Raw genomic sequence first — 16581 nt, 5'->3', positions numbered from 1 at the left:
ATAACGGGCTTGCTGGGAAAATCCCAGTTGGGGCCCATGTGGGAGTCTGTTTCACTGCCTCCCTGCTTCTCACATAAGAAAAATAAAAATAAAATAAAATAAGAACATTAACCTAATGTGATAGATAGAATTTGTATTTGACACATTGATACAAAGACAGTGTTACTTTAAAATTCATATATTCTGGTGTCTCAAAACAGCTTATTTTTTAAAATTTATTTTCAATTTTTTTTTTATTAGAGAGAGAGAGGAGAGGGGAGGGAAAGAGATAGAACAGGGGAAGGAGCAGGAAGCATCAACTCCCATATGTGCCTTGACCAGGCAAGCTGGGGGTTTCGAATCGGCGACCTCAGTGTTCCAGGTCGTTGCTTTATCCACTGTGCCACCACAGGTCAGGTTCAAACAACTTATTTTAAAGGGCATGCAGTGCCCTTTTGTGTAGCATTAATTCCCAAGCTTTATATTTTGTAGGTTAGAGTATTTTCCAGGAAAAATGTTTTAACTCATAAAAAGTTTAAATTTTATCATCACATTTAGCTTATTTATGATATTAGATTGATTTCAGATGTCTAAAGGGTTAACTTTGAGAAAATATAATAAATTTATGTTTTAAACGATACATTAAAATCTAAAGGCAATTTAAAGAGGAGCTTCAAAAATGTTTTGAAATATAGCCTGACCTGTGGTGGTGCAGTGGGATAAAGCATCGACCTGGTAGTACTGAGGTTGCCGGTTTGAAACCCTGGGCTTGCCTGGTCAAGGCACGTATGGGAGTTGATGCTTCCAGCTCCTCCCCCCTTCTCTCTCTCTGTCTCTCTCCTCTCTCTCTCTCTGTCTCTCCCTCTCCTCTCTAAAATGAATAAATAAATACAATTTAAAAAAATGTTTTGAGATATAAATAAGAGCAAATCAAATATCTTTCCAATTTAGCAACTTCACAGCTACTGATACTTATGTTTTGACATGACTGTTGTCCACAGATCTGATTTTATTATCAGGACGGTATTTCATTTTAAGATTAGGCCATGTCACAACAGTTCACTGTTTTAATTTCTCTGTATTGTCTAGGACCGTGATGGGAACCTTTTTATAAAAACCACCCACTTTTGCAGTGCTGGTCAACCTAGTCCCTCCTGCCCACTAGTGGGCTTCCAGATTTCATGGTGGGCGGTAGCGGAGCAACCAAACGGTGCTGCAATTGGCCCAGCATGAAAGCTGGAATGCCCACCAGTGAGTGGGAGGGACCAGGTTGACCAGCACTGCAAAAGTGGGTGGTTTCTATAAAAGGGTTCGCCATCAAGGGTCTAGGAAGTAAACTGGAGTATGAGGGCCTAGGCTTTCCTCATTCATCTACTCCCCTGACTAGAGGAGATGGCTAGTACTATTAGTTGAAACAGGGGATAGGATCTAGTAGCATAGATAGGAAAATAAACTAATTACCACATTATGTTGCATCATCTAGTCCCTGCTTTTCATTTCGCTTTTTAAGAGAGGAGGAGGAGAGAGAGAGAGAGACTCTTTTTTATTTTATTTATTTATTTATTTATTTATTTATTTATTTATTTTAGGTGAGTGAAAGGGAAATAGTGAGGCGGACTCCCTCATGTGCCCTGACCGAGATATACCCAGTAACTCCTGCCTGGGGCCAATGCTCAACTACTGAGCTACCCTCTGTGCCCAGGGTTGACACTCAGACCAACTGAGCCACTGCAAGCGGGGAAGAGAGATAGAAGGGTGAGAGGGAGAGGAAGAGAAACAGATGGTCACTTCTCATGCATGGCCTGACTAGGAAATCGAACCTGGGATATCCACATGCTGGGTGGACACTCTAACCACCTAGCCTACCAGACAGGGCCTAGTCCCCACTTTTCAAAGCTACTGCAGGTATCTTAGGTCTGCTGCACCTGGAATATTAGAGCCCTTCCTATTATCTTTTAAACATAGATATTATAGGTCAATTCTCTAAAAAAAATAAATCAATGTTTAAAAGCTTAAGTGATATACAGTATGAAAAGAAGGGAAGGTAGTCCTAAACCAGAACGTTAGGTGTTAGATATCCCTTTACAGTTCAGTGTGATGCCTATGCATTAAGAATAAGTCACAACTTTTTTCAATAACATGTTGTGTGACATTAGTATGACTAGCTCTTAAAGATGATCGAAACGTTATCAGCTTTGTAAAAATGAAAAAGAAATAGTTTGACCTTTTAAAACTTCTATATAATTCAGACTTTAATTTAGAAATCAGGAAATTACCTTTGGCAAAGATACATTTCTTTCTCATTTTTTCTCTCTTTTTTCCTCCAGACATACTTGTTTTAGCTTGAATTGTATCCCCCCAAAAGATATATTAATGTCCAAGTTCCTAGTACATCAGAATATGACTTCATTTGGAAATAGGTTCATTGCAATGTAATTAGTTAAGACATCATATTGGAGTAGGATGGGCCTTTAATCCAATATGGCTAGTTAGTATAAAAGAAGAAACACTTGGATACAGACACAAGCAAAGAAAAGACAGTCAGCCACATGAAAGCAGAGATAGAAATGGGATTTATACAGTTCCAGCCAAGAAATGCCTGGGGTTGCCATGAGCTAGCGAGTGCAAGGAAGTATCCTCCCCTAGAGGTTCTAGAGAGTTCTTGTCACTAATAATGCCTTGATTTCAGACTTCTAGACTCCAGAACTGTTAAAACAAGAAATTTTGTTTTAAACCATTTAGATTTGATATGTTGCTATGATAACCCTCTGAAAGTAATAAAAGCCAACTCTGGTTCTCCCTCTATAAAAGTTACATTATAGAGAAAATAAAATCCAGTTTTCTCTATAACTATGTTATATGGATGCACATATATTTATTCTTTGAGGTAGAAAAAGTATCTCCAGCAGGTTAGGTAAAGGAAGATACATTACCTGTAGAAGTAAGGAGGGTTTTCTAAAATAGACATAAAGAATCTAGACTGTTCTGAATGTTTACATGTATATTTACTTGGCTTTCAATGTAATAGAAAAGCTTTTGACTGTGCATATGGCTATTAGAGCAATGACATTAATTACTCTATTTAAAGTCTAAAAAGTTTATGCAAGCAACATTCCAAACTTTTATAGTGATTCAAAATGAGTTTATTGCAAGCATTTTCACTTTTTCACTTCCATGAATATGTTACATTGAAGGATGTTAGTTATCTCATTGGCTGTTGCTGTCTTAGCCATATTCTCATTCAATTGTTCATCATGTCACCATCTCAGTGATGGAAAAGTATTAGAATCTCCTTTTTATCAAATCCCTGATCTATCACACAAGCACATTTCCTGTCTTTCTCCATGATACCAATCTTTCAGAAGCCTCTCACTTTCCTTCTATGAATCCATAAAGTAACACCCAAGAGTAATTCTTCCCCTACTTCACCTGTCAGAAAAGATAACAGTTGACAGAGCTGTAGCTAAAACATTATATGTATGTCTTTGAAATAGATGAAACTTTCTGTGGTTTACTTCATTTGCTGTTTTGTTCATTTGTCTGAAAAAGCCCAATTGCCTTGATAAATACGGTCTACCTATGTAAAAAGTCACAAACACAGTCTTATAAATGCAACCTGTGTGCAGACTGTGTTTTATTTATTGTTTTGTATTATGACAATCAATTCTTAGGTTAAATATTATTTCAGACTCAATGACACAATAAATTTGCCTCATATAGAATATACAAGAAATCAGCTATAAGTTGTGTAAGTCATAGCTCATACTAGATATTTTTAGTGTACATTTTTTATTAATTATTTGAATCAAATAAGATGAAAAATATAAATTCCCTTTGTGTCTGTACAACAGACACTTAAATTATCCTCCTGAGAGTGATGTGTATATAGACATGAAAGTACCATTTATTACTTAGTCAAACCCTATTTATTTAAAACTATATTCCCTACATTTTTTTTTCATTGCCTTTTCTGCATTAGCCTTATAGTGGTACAATGGATCATTAAGCTTTAGTATAATAAATATTTTTGTCCTAATATGTAATTTATACATGCTTAATTTTCACTCTGTTCTGTTTTTCAAAACAACATTTAATCTAACATTTTTTCAAATGTTGAAAATGTGTGATATAGCAATCATATAGTTAACATTTTCTAACAGAAAAAAACATTTAACAAACTGTCAATACTAAATGATTATATTTCTATGCTAGTAAATATGAAAAATCTTAAGAGTGGGATAAATAATGAGCACTTCATTATAAATTGGCAGACAGAATTTTTCATGTCTTTTGAGCCCCAATTCTTAAAAATAAAACATAATTTTAAAAGTTTAATAATTAATTCTTATGCTACTATCTCCTAAATTTTTTGCTTTTTTTCCTATGTAAATATTAATAGGAAAGAACTTAGTTTTTCAAGTCTTTAGTCTATAGGCATAATATTTTTATTAAATAATAAAAACAAGTGCACATCAATGGAATTAAATTATATCAAATATATCACTAAAAAATAAAATATTAAGATTCTTAACTCAATGTCATAGTATGTTGGGGACTGAAAAATCAACAAGATATTTTGCAGTTTGGACAGAGATGCTGGGAGCTGACTGTAAGCTGATAGTCTGCCCAAACGCCCACCTCACCTGCCTGATTAAGTTGCAAAGGATTGTGCTTCAGTATTCGTTCTATGTTCTCCAGAAGGACTGGAAGGAAGTTACTAAGGTTGTGTATGTTAAATGTTGGTGGGGGTTTTTCTACACCTGGTAGTTTTCTTGTGTTGCCTTGGAAACGTGATTGATTTGCTAATGGCCCATCTCATCCAGTAAATAAAGAAGAATGTTTTCTGGAGGCAGCCATGTTTTGCAGCTCAGCTAAGGCGGAAAAGTTACTGCTGGCTGAGGCTGTGAAAATCCTCCTGAACCCATCCTTTCATTTCATTAAGTCTATTTTTCATTCAATTTCATACCATTCCCACTTCAGACCCTGGAATAAACTTGTTTCACAAGTCACGGCAACAGTATAATACAAATGATCAAACAAGATAGTTAAAAGATTAAAAGAAAGCAGTTTGCATTTTAACATTGACATCTTTATAGTCATATACCGTGTACTAGCTATAATCTTTAAATGGAAGATAGTTATTTGTAAAAAAAAAAAAAAAAAAAAACAAACCCACAGTCTTTCTATGTGAATCTCTAAGCCATGGCCAGTGCGTATAAGATTAACAAACAGAGTTATAATAAGACCATCTGTTACGGAATGAATTTGGAAACATGGAAGATGCACTTGATTTAAGAAGTTTGTCTATACTTCTTTTTCTGTCTTTGAAAGGTATAAAATAAGATAAAAAGAAAATAAGAATGACTAATTACTATAAATACCCAGTACTTAAATTTTAAATTTAGTCCTTTGTAATGATTAGGCAGTTAGCTGTATCACAGAATGCCATTCTAGAGATTTTGTCTGTGAAATATAGAATAATTAACAGAATATCTTCTCACTCTATAAAGCCTAAAATACTGCTAACCTAAAAGTCTGTTTATTTTAAATCAGCTATCACTGGGAATTCCAACTCTCTTTTACTGATAATCTAGGAAAAGTGTTGACCTTATTAGATTCATGCTTCTCAGAGGATCAACATGAGCTGTTGAATGTCGACTTAAAAAGACTAGTTAGGCATCCTGTACTCCTTAGAAAAAGCTGTACATTTACCACCTGATTTCTGATATCAATGATTGATTGGTAAAGGTTAAATCACAATGGTCCATTGTTTGCAAGAAAATATTTTTCACCTTGAGTATAATAAATTTTAGTCTTCCAAGTTACAGTTGTCTCTAAAGCTTTTTTCTCCAGAGGTCCTAAGTCACATTGTACATTGTGTTGTTTTCTGTGAAGTTGTTATAACAACCTCTCTCTATTGCCTTCTCATTTATATGAGAAATAATGTAGGTTTAGATTAAAAGGAAATTCTATTTCTGATGATATATCTGGAGTAGAAAGCACAACTCAGATGTGTAGCTGAAATGAGGCTTTCAACAATTTATCTTATTTCCAGATTTTGGAGCTCTTTATTTTTGAGAAGTAATGATTCATACCCAGCTCATGGCAAAGAAAATTGTCCCCAAGAGAAGAGATTTTCTTTTTTCTTTTTCCTGTGTTCAGAAAGACTAGTTATGTATTTACAAAAAGAAAAAAAGAAGAAGAAGAAGAAGGAAAGACAGAGAAGTGAGATCTGAACTATCTATGCTTATGCAGGTTTTAATCTCATTATCAGATCAAGTTACTCTGATTGTCTGATTGGTGGTTGGGTAGTGGGGTGAGAATGTAGGGAAAGTAAAAGTAAAAGTGGATAATCACTTCCCCAAATTTTTGAAAGTACTTAAGGACCTTTTTTAGAGTTCAAGCTAAAATTACTGAGAAGCAAAATCAAAGTCAATTTTCTACTCTGCACTTGGTTTTGCATATTAGAAGAAGAACAGAAGATTCCTAAAGCAATATAATCAAGGCACACTTATATCATAAAATGGGGAAAATTATTATAAATTATAAATAATAAATAAAATGTAATTTATATTTAGAAAACAACTATTTTTATTTCAGCAAATCTTATATAGTTATGCGTATTAGAAAAATGCTTCTGAAGTTTCTAAAATACTGAAATTTAAAGATAGACCTTGAATAATTTGTTGATATAATTACATAATCAGAAAACTAAAAAGAAGTAAATGCAAACTACATGCAAAATTTTTATAAAATTCAATTATTGTAGGCTAATTATAAAAATAACAACATGCCAAAGACTTCAAAGAGGCTCTACTAGGTAAGGAGATCACAGCTGGAAGAAGCCTACAAGTCATAGAGAATAATGGGTAGGCAGAGAAGTATAAGTCATATGCTTTAACAAGATAAATCCTCTGATAAAGTCTTGGATGAATTGAAAATAATCAAATTACCTGATGCAGAGTATAAAATAATGATTTTTAGGATGCTTAAAGATCTCAAAGCTACAGTGGATGAACTTAATGAACACTTCAATAAAGAAATTGAAAGCATCAAAAAAGAAACAAAAATCATAAGAAGAACCAGACAGAAATGAGAAACACAATATCAGAAACAAAGAATACAGTGGAAGGAATTAATAGCAGGCTGGATGAAGCAGAGGATTGAATCAGCGACTTAGAGGACAAGATAAGTGAAAGCATGGAAGCAAAGCAGTAAAAAGAAAAGAGACCAAAAAAATCTGAGGAAACTCTTAAGAGAGCTCTGTGACAACCTAAAGAGAAACAACATCTGCATCAAAGGGGTTCCTGAAGAAAAAGAGAAAGAACCAGGGTTAGAGACTTTGTTCAATAAAATCATAGGTGAAAACTTTCCCAAATTGATGCAGGATAAAGTCACACAAGTTCAAGAACCACAGAGAATTCCATTAAAGAGAAACCCAAAAATATCCGCAACAAGACACATCATAATTAAAATACCAAAGCTAAGAGATAAAGAGAAAATATTAAAAGCTGCTAGAGGAAAAAAGGCTATCACCTACAAAGGAGCCCCCATAAGGATGAGATCCGACTTCTCAACAGACACACTTAAGGCCAAAATAAAATGGCAAGAAATATTCAAAGTAATTCAGAACAAGAACCTTAAAACCAATAATTTTTTATCCAGCCAGGCTATCATTTAAAACTGGGGGAGAAATATAAAGCTTCTCAGACAAAAAATAACTCAAGGAATTCATTACAACCAAACCAATGCTGCAAGAAATGTTAAGGAGCTTGTTGTAAACAAAACAAAGGAAAAAGAATATAGTAAAAGAGGAATATAACTTTAAAGAATAAAATAGCAATAAACAACTACATATCAATAATAATCTTAAATGTAAATGGATTAAATGTTCCAATCAAAAGACATAGGGTAGCTGAATGGATAAGAAAACAGGACCTGTACATATGCTGTTTATAGGAGATGCACCTCAAAACAAAAGATACACATAGACTGAAAGTAAAAGAATGGAAAAAAAAAATTTCATGCAAATGGCAATGAAAAAAAAAAAAGCTGGGGTAGCAATACTTATATTTGACAAAATAGACTTTAAAATAAAGACTATAGTAAGGGATAAAGAAGGTCATTACAGAATGATAAAGGGAGTAATCCAAGAGGAAGAGATAACCATTATAAATACTTATGCACCTAATATAGGAACACCTAAATATATAAAGCAGATTTTAATGGACATAAAAGGAGAGATCAACTGCAATACTATAAGAGTAGGGGATTTCAATACCTCACAAACATCAATGGATAGTTCCTCAAGAAATAAAATTAACAAAGAAACAACAGAATTAAGGGATACACTAGATCAACTGGATTTAATAGATATCATCAGAACCTTCCACCCTAAAACAGTAGAATATACATTCTTTTCAAGTGCTCATAATACACTCTCTAGGATAGACCACATATTAGGGCATAAAATGAGTCTCAACAAATTTAGAAAGATTGAAACCATATCAAGCATCTTCTCTGACCACAATGGCATGAAACTAGAAATCAACTACAATAGGAAAACTGAAAAACACTCAAACACTTGGAAACTAAATAGCATGTTATTAAACAATGACTGGGTCAACAATGAGATCAAGAAAGAAATAAAAAATTTCCTTGAAACAAATGAAAATGAGCATACAACAACTCAAGCTGTGGGACACAACAAAAGTAGTCCTGAGAAGGAGGTTTATATTGTTACAGGCATACCTTAAGAAGCTAGAAAAAGCTCAAATAAACAACTTAATGCTGCAACTAAGAGGGCTAGGAAAAAAATAGCAAGTAAAGCCCAGAGGAAGTAGAAGGAAGGAAATAATAAAGATCAGAGCAGAAATAAATGACATAGAGGCTAAAAAAACAATAAAGAGGATCAATGAAACCAAGAGCTAGTTCTTTGAAAAAGTAAACAAGATCAATGAATTCTTAGCCAGACTCACCAAGAAAAAAAGAGAAAGGACTCAAATAAATAAAATTAGAAATCAAGTTGGAGAAGTAACAACCGACACAGCAGAAATACAAAGGATTGTAAGAAAATACTATGAAGAACTGTATGCCAAAAAACTAGACAACCTATTCCTTGAAACATACAATCTTCCAAAAATTAATCTGGAAGAATCAGAAAACCTAAATAGACTGATTACAACAAATGAGATCAAAACAGTTATCAATAAACTCCCAACAAACAAAACTCCTGGGCCAGATGGCTTCACAGGCAAATTCTACCAAACATTCAAAGAAGAATTAATTCCTATCCTTCTCAAGCTATTTCAAAAAATTAAAGAGGAGGGGAAACCTCCAAGCTCCTTTTATGAGGCAAGCATAATTCTGATTTCAAAACCAGGCAAAGACAACATGAAGAAAGAAAAATATAGGTCAATATCCCTGATGAATTTACATGCTTAAATTCTCAACAAAATATTAGCAATCTGGATCCAGCAATACATGAAAATAATCATACACCATAATCAAGTGGGATTTACTTTGGGGAAGCAAAGCTGGTACAATATTCTCAAATCAGTCAATGTGATTCATCACATAAGCAAAAGGAAGGACAAAATCCACATGATAATATCAATAGATGCAGAAAAACATTTGATAAAATCCAGCACACATTTATGATCAAAACTCTCAGCAAAGTGGGAATACATAGAACATACCTCAACATGATAAAGGCCATCTATGACAGGCCAACAGCCAGCATCATACTCAATGGGCAAATGTTAAAAGCAATCCCCTTAAGATCAGGAACAAGGCAAGGGTGCCCCCTTTCACAACTCTTATTCAATATAGTTTTGGAAGTCCTAGCCACAGCAATCAGACAAGAAGAAGAAATAAAAGGCATCCAAATTGGAAAAGAAGAAAACTATCATTATTTGCTGATGATATGAATTGTACCTAGAAAACCCTAAAGTCACAGTCAAAAAACTACTGGATCTTATAAATGAATTCAGCAAGGTGGCAAGATATAAAATTAATACTCAGAAATTAGAGACATTTTTATATACCAACAATGATCTGTCTGAAAGAGAAATTAAGAAAATAATCCCCTTTACTATTGCAACAACAACAACAAAAAATTACCTAGGAGTAAATTTAACCAAGGAGGTTAAAGACTTGTACTCAGAAAATTATAAAACATTGATTAAAAAAAGAAATCAAGGAAGATACAAACAAGTGGAAGCATATACTGTGTTCATGGCTAGGAAGAATAAACATCATTAAAATGTTCATATTACCCAAAGCAATTTAAAAATTCAATGCAATTCCTATTAAAATACCAAGGACATAGTTCAAAGATATAGAACAAATATTCCAAAAATTTATATGGAATGAAAAAAGAACATGAATAGCCTCAGCAATCTTAAAAAAGAAGAATAAAGTGGGTGTTATCACACTTCTGGACATCAAGTTATACTTCAAGACCATTGTACACAAAACAGCTTGGTACTGGCATAAGAACAGGCATACCGATCAATGAAACAGAACAGAGAACCCAGAAATAAACCCGCATCTTTATTTTTATTTATTTATTTATTTTTAAATTATTTTTTTAACGGGGCCACATCAATAAATCAGGATACATATATTCAAAGATAACATGTCCAAGTTATCTTGTCATTCAATTATGTTGCATACCCATCACCCAAAGTCAGATTGTCCTCTGTCACCTATCTAGTTTTCTTTGTGCCCTTTCCTTCCCCCTTTCCCTCTCCTTCTCCCCCCTCCCCCCGTAACCACCACCCGTACCTTTATAAACAACTGATATTTGACAAGGGTGGTGATAGCATAAAATGGAGTAAATACAGTCTCTTTAACAAATGGTATTGGGAAAGTTGATCAGCTACCTGCCAAAAAAATGAAACTAGACCACCAACTCACACCATTCACAAAAATAAACTCAAAATGGATAAAATACTTAAATGTAAATCGTGAAACCATAAGTATTCTAAAGGAAAACATAGGCAATAAGCTCTCCGACATCACTTACAGCAATATATTTGCTGATTTATCTCCATGCGCAAGGGAAATAAAGGACAGGATAAACAAATGAGACTCTTTCAAACTAAAAAGCTTTTGCACAGCTATAGACGATATAAACAAAATAAAAATGCAAACCACACAATGGGAGAACATATTTGACAATACATTTGATAAGGGATTAATAACCAAAATTTATAAAGAACTTGTAAAACTCAACACCAGGAAGATAAAAAGTCCAATCAAAAAATGGGCAAAAGAGATGAATAGACACTTCTCCAAAGAGAATATACAGATGACCAATAGACAGATGAAAAAATGTTCAACATTACTAGTCATTAGAGAAATGCAAATTAATACCACAATGAAATATCATCTCACACCAGTAAGAATGGCGCTCATCAACAAAACAACAGAGTAAATCCTGGTGAGGATGTGGAGAAAAGGGAACCCTCCTGCACTGCTGGTGGGAATGCAGACTGGTACAGCCACTGTGGAAAAAAGTGTGAAGGTTCCTGAAAAAATAAAAAATTGATCTACCTTTTGACCCAGTCATCCCACTTTTAGGAATATACCCCAAAAATACCATAGCACAATTTGAAAATGAGAAATGTACCCCCATGTTTATGGTAGCATTGTTTGCAATAGCCAAGACCTGGAAACAGCCCAAGTGTCCATCAGTGAATGATTGGATTAAAAAGAAGTAGTACATATACACAATGGAATACTATGGGGCTATGAAAACAAAGAAAATATTTTTTTTGCAACAACATGGATGAAACTGGAAACTATTATGTTAAGTGAAATAAGCCAGGCAGTGAAAAAAATATCATATGACCTCACTCATATGAGAAATCCGACGAACAATATGAACTGAGGAGTGAAACAGAGACAGAGGCAGGATCAAAGGATCCAGAAGGAAAGCAGACAAAGGAAAAGGGAATGATAGGGTGATAGGATGGGACGAGAGCAGAAAAGCAAATCCTAGAGGGAAGGGGTGAGGGTGGTATGGGGAGGAAGACAGGGAGGAGGTACTGGGGAACACGAGTGACATTAGAATCTATGTAAACACAATGAATTAATAATATAAAAATAATTGGAATCATAAAGAAATAAGAACATGGGTCTATATACAAATTAAAACAATTAAAAATGTTTTCACCTGACCAAGCAGGGTGCAGTGGATAGAGTGTCAGCCTGAGGTGCAGGGGACCCAGATTCAAAACCCTGAAATCACTGGCTTGAGCATGGGCTCATCTGGCTTGAGTGCAGGCTCACCAGCTTAAGCCCAAGGTTGCTGACTTGAGCAAGAGGTCACTGGCTCTGCTGGAGCCCCCCAATCAAGGCAAATATGAGGAAGCAATCAATGAACAAGTAAGGTGCTGCAATTAAGAATTGATGCTTCTCATCTCTCTCCCTTCCTGTCTGTCTGTCTCTCTGTCACCCTGTCTCTATCTCTCTCACAAAATAAAGTAATTATGTTTTAATAACAATAAAATATATTGTTTATGAAGAGATACACCTAATAAATGGTTTACAGAAAAATGTAGACAATAAGCAAGCAGACAAAAAGTAAACACATTAACCTTAAAACCTATTAGTTATGGAAAGGGACATTTAAATTAATAAAAAAGACACAACATGGCAATGGAGATGATGACTCCATAATGTCAATTGTTCTTAAATTGTCCCATGAATTAAATGTGATCTCAACCAAAATAAAAACTTAGAAAATGGATGATGCTAACCAATTGTACTTTTTTTTTTTTTAAGTGAGATGAGTGTAGATAGTGAGACAGACTTCCTCATGTTTCTTGACTAGCGTCCACCTATCTTGGGCCAATGCTCCAATCAACCAAACTATTTTTAGAACCTGAGGCTGATGCTGGAACCAACCACTTATCCTCAGTGACTTGAGCCACATTCAAATAAATCAAGCCACTGGCTGTGGAGTGGGGAGAAGAGGGAGACAAGGAGGAGAGGGAGGGAAAGAGAAGCAGATGCTGGCTTCTCTTGTGTACCCTGAATAGGAATCAATCCAGTATGTCCATATGCTGAGCCAAAACTCCATCCACTGAACCAACTGGCCAGCGCCAATTGTGCTTTCAAACATTTTAAAAAATGATTTGACTTTTGCGTGATGGGCACACAACACAACAATTCAAATGCTATAGAGATGTTCAACTAAAACCTATGTATTCTTATCATTGTCACTCTGTTAAATTTAATTTAAAATTAAAAAATAATGCTATTTTTGATTCTAAAAATGCAGGTTTTCTGTTAATATAAATAGGTAATAATAACTAAGTACATTCAGGAAAGCAATAAAAGTAATATAACTATATAGAAGGTAAAAGTATATTTAAGAATTTATATTACTTAAGTTCTTCAAACTTAAATAATATAAAGGATCCTGATAAAAGGATCTCAGTGGCTGCATCTCTATATAATATTATCCTATCATTACTCAGAAATGTATTCGATCTAAATAAAACCAAAGCCTTGTGGTAATACTTCACAGGTATAAAATTATATTCTGATTATTAAAATTTAGTAAGACATTAAGGAAATCAAAGTTTAAGAATCACAACTCATTATGCTTCTAGAATTTGAAGAAATTAATATACTACAGAGAAACTGTGATGACTCCAGAACTGTTTGGAGTTATTAAAAGTTGGGATTTGAATGTATCTAACTTTGTCAGCTGAGCCAGGCTTTTTCTGAAGAATTCCTTGAATCTTCACATGGGCAGTGTGTCAGCAGTATTGCTATACTGAAAAAAAAAAAGGCCAACTTGTTTTTATGGCATCAAAGGAAATACATTCATGGAAACTAGACAATGATGCAGATCTGTCGGACAGTTACATCATCTAGATTGCCAGCCAAAACAAAGGAAAACATATGGGATATAAGTAAATTAAGAAGTAATATTTTGAGTGGTGTGTTGGTTTATCTTTAAATTCAACATTTTGGAGACCGAAAGAGTATTTTCTCAATATAAGTCAAAGAGTGATAAATGGTTAGTAATACAAAAAACTCTTCTAGGGGAACTTGGTATACAAAAGTGCCCTAGCACCTAAATCATTTTATATATTCTCAGTACGTGTGTTATGTCTGAGTAAGTAATCTGACTGACCTACAACAAGAATTTTGTTGTTCTAGGTCTAGGGAGGGAAGAACTAATAATTCTATTATGTGGAGGTATATACAGGGTGGAATAAAAAAGATTTATAGTTGTTTGTATGGAAAAAGCCATGCAAGTTATAATTATTACAATAGCTTTATTAATGCAGAAGAATGTCACAATGACACAGTAAACAATCTCCTAAATGCTCTAATTGTCAGCCTTCGTTATTTACATTCTTATAGTTTACTTGCTATATTCAAGTATTCAAGACACATTTGCACAGAGTTCTTTATAAACTTACTTTTGCCCACTTCTGTGTGTATATCCCCTCAAGTGGAACAAACTAAATAGGCACCTTTTCCTAATATTTTGTCTTAATGAGGTGACTATCTATTTAAAAACAAAACATTAATCTAAACATTTCTCACTTTTTTTCACCCTTATCTTTGGCTTTTTTTTTTTTTGGCGGGGGTGGGGGTGGGGAAGATGGTAGATAAGAGACAGGAAGGGAGAGAGATGAGATGCATCAACTTGTAGTTGCATCACTTTAGTTGTTCATTCATTAGGGACCTCTTGCTCAATTCAGCAACCTTGGGCTCAAGTCAGCAAGGATAGGATCATGAAGATCATTCCTGAACTCAAGTAGGCAACGGTGTGCTCAAGCTGGTAACACCATGCTCAAGCCAGCAACCTAGGAATGTCTCAGGTTGATGCTCTTATCTATTGCATCACCACCAGTCAGTTCCTAGCTTTTTTTAAAGCAAGACTTTACTGTCAAGTTATACAATGATGCAGAAAATTAACTTTCCTATTTAATGGTCCTTAATATCAAGGGCCAACCAAGTAAAGAAATAGCAGTTATATCAGAAGGTGGTGACTTTATTGGCAGCAAAGAAATCCTATTATTTATATCCAAATATGAATGCATATTAAGCTCAAAGACACATGTTAATATTGCATGCTTATTATGAAATGACCACTTGATTGATTGCTATGTTTAATTTTTTTTTTATTCTTATTCTTTTACTGAGTTGTAAAAGCTAAGATGAAAATTTAAAATCATTTTTCCCCCAGGAATCTCAGAGAAATTTTAGCATGCATTGAATAAACATAAATGGCATGATAGAACAGAAATAGTTCTTTAACTGTCAGCAGATATTCAAATAACATGAATGCCATCTAGTTATAATGGATTCCTTTAGAAATGATGATACTTAGAGAACAAAAGGAATCAGCCCAGAGTCACTTATTGCAAAGTACTATAGAGTGTACTAGTTGACATGAAAATGACTCTTTAAGACTTTCAGCACAATAAACCCCTGGGTGAAAACTCTGAGAGTGACTTCCAGAAATACAGAGTCAACTGCTTTTACATAAAACTCTACTATATTTATGATCACCTGGAGGGACTATAGTACAAAATGTAAAATTCCTACTGTGACTGGGCTTAATATTAAAAGCTAGTGAAATGAAAAACAAGAGGCAGGTGAGGGAAGGTCATATTTAAATAATTAGTGTTTGTATAAAATTACCTTGTAATATATGTATTTTCTTTATTATTAACTCTATGATCCAATTATCTGTATTTAATTGCTAACTTAATAAACAGTATATGCTTATGGAGCACATTCCATTTGCTGCTAGTATCTATGTAAGTTAAAAGTATTAAAAAGGTAAATATCATATTCTTTTCATTTCTAAGAGTCCTCAGTGGAAGACATGACTATTTAAATTAATAAATAGATGTTATACAATATAACAGCAGATATTAAAGACAAGAGATCTCTAAAGCCAGAGAAGAAAGAATGTGGTATGTCTAGAATAACTGCGTAAGGTCACAAGGAGGGAGCATTTAATTTAGGTCTTAAAGAATAATAGAACTTGCTGTATAGAACTAGAAATAACATAGTCAGGTCCAGAAAAAAGAAAATAACATAATTTCAGGTTTTTGCATGGACATAAATGTTTAGTCCATTTGAGTTAAAACCAAGGAGAGAGATTGCTGAATCATATTCTAAGACTATGTTTAACTTGTAAGAGACTACCAATCTGTCTTCTGAAATAATTATGCCATTTTGCATTTTCAAGAGCAATGAATAAGAGTTTTGTTGCTCCTCATTCTCAACAACCTTTGGTGGATTAAGTGTTTTGAATTTTGGTCATTACAATAGGTGTAAAATAGTAGCTCATTACTTTAATTTACATTTCCTTGATGATATAAGATGTAGAGCATCTTTTCACATGCTCATTTGCCATCTGTATATCTTTATTCTAGTTTTTAAAATATTTTTATTGTTGATTCTTTTAGAGCATGTTTTATTTAGGTTTTTAGACATAAAGCATAGTCAACTTGGTTTGTTATATTGTGAAGCCACCAGAATTGCATGAACATACCACCTTAATAAAAGCAAGTTCTGAGCCTGACCTGTGGTGGCGCAGTGGATAAAGCGTCGACC

The sequence above is a fragment of the Saccopteryx leptura genome, chromosome 4, assembly GCF_036850995.1.
Source record: "Saccopteryx leptura isolate mSacLep1 chromosome 4, mSacLep1_pri_phased_curated, whole genome shotgun sequence".
NCBI lineage: Eukaryota > Metazoa > Chordata > Mammalia > Chiroptera > Emballonuridae > Saccopteryx > Saccopteryx leptura.
The sequence above is the reverse complement of the archived record's forward strand: the minus strand, read 5'-3'. Positions refer to the sequence as shown.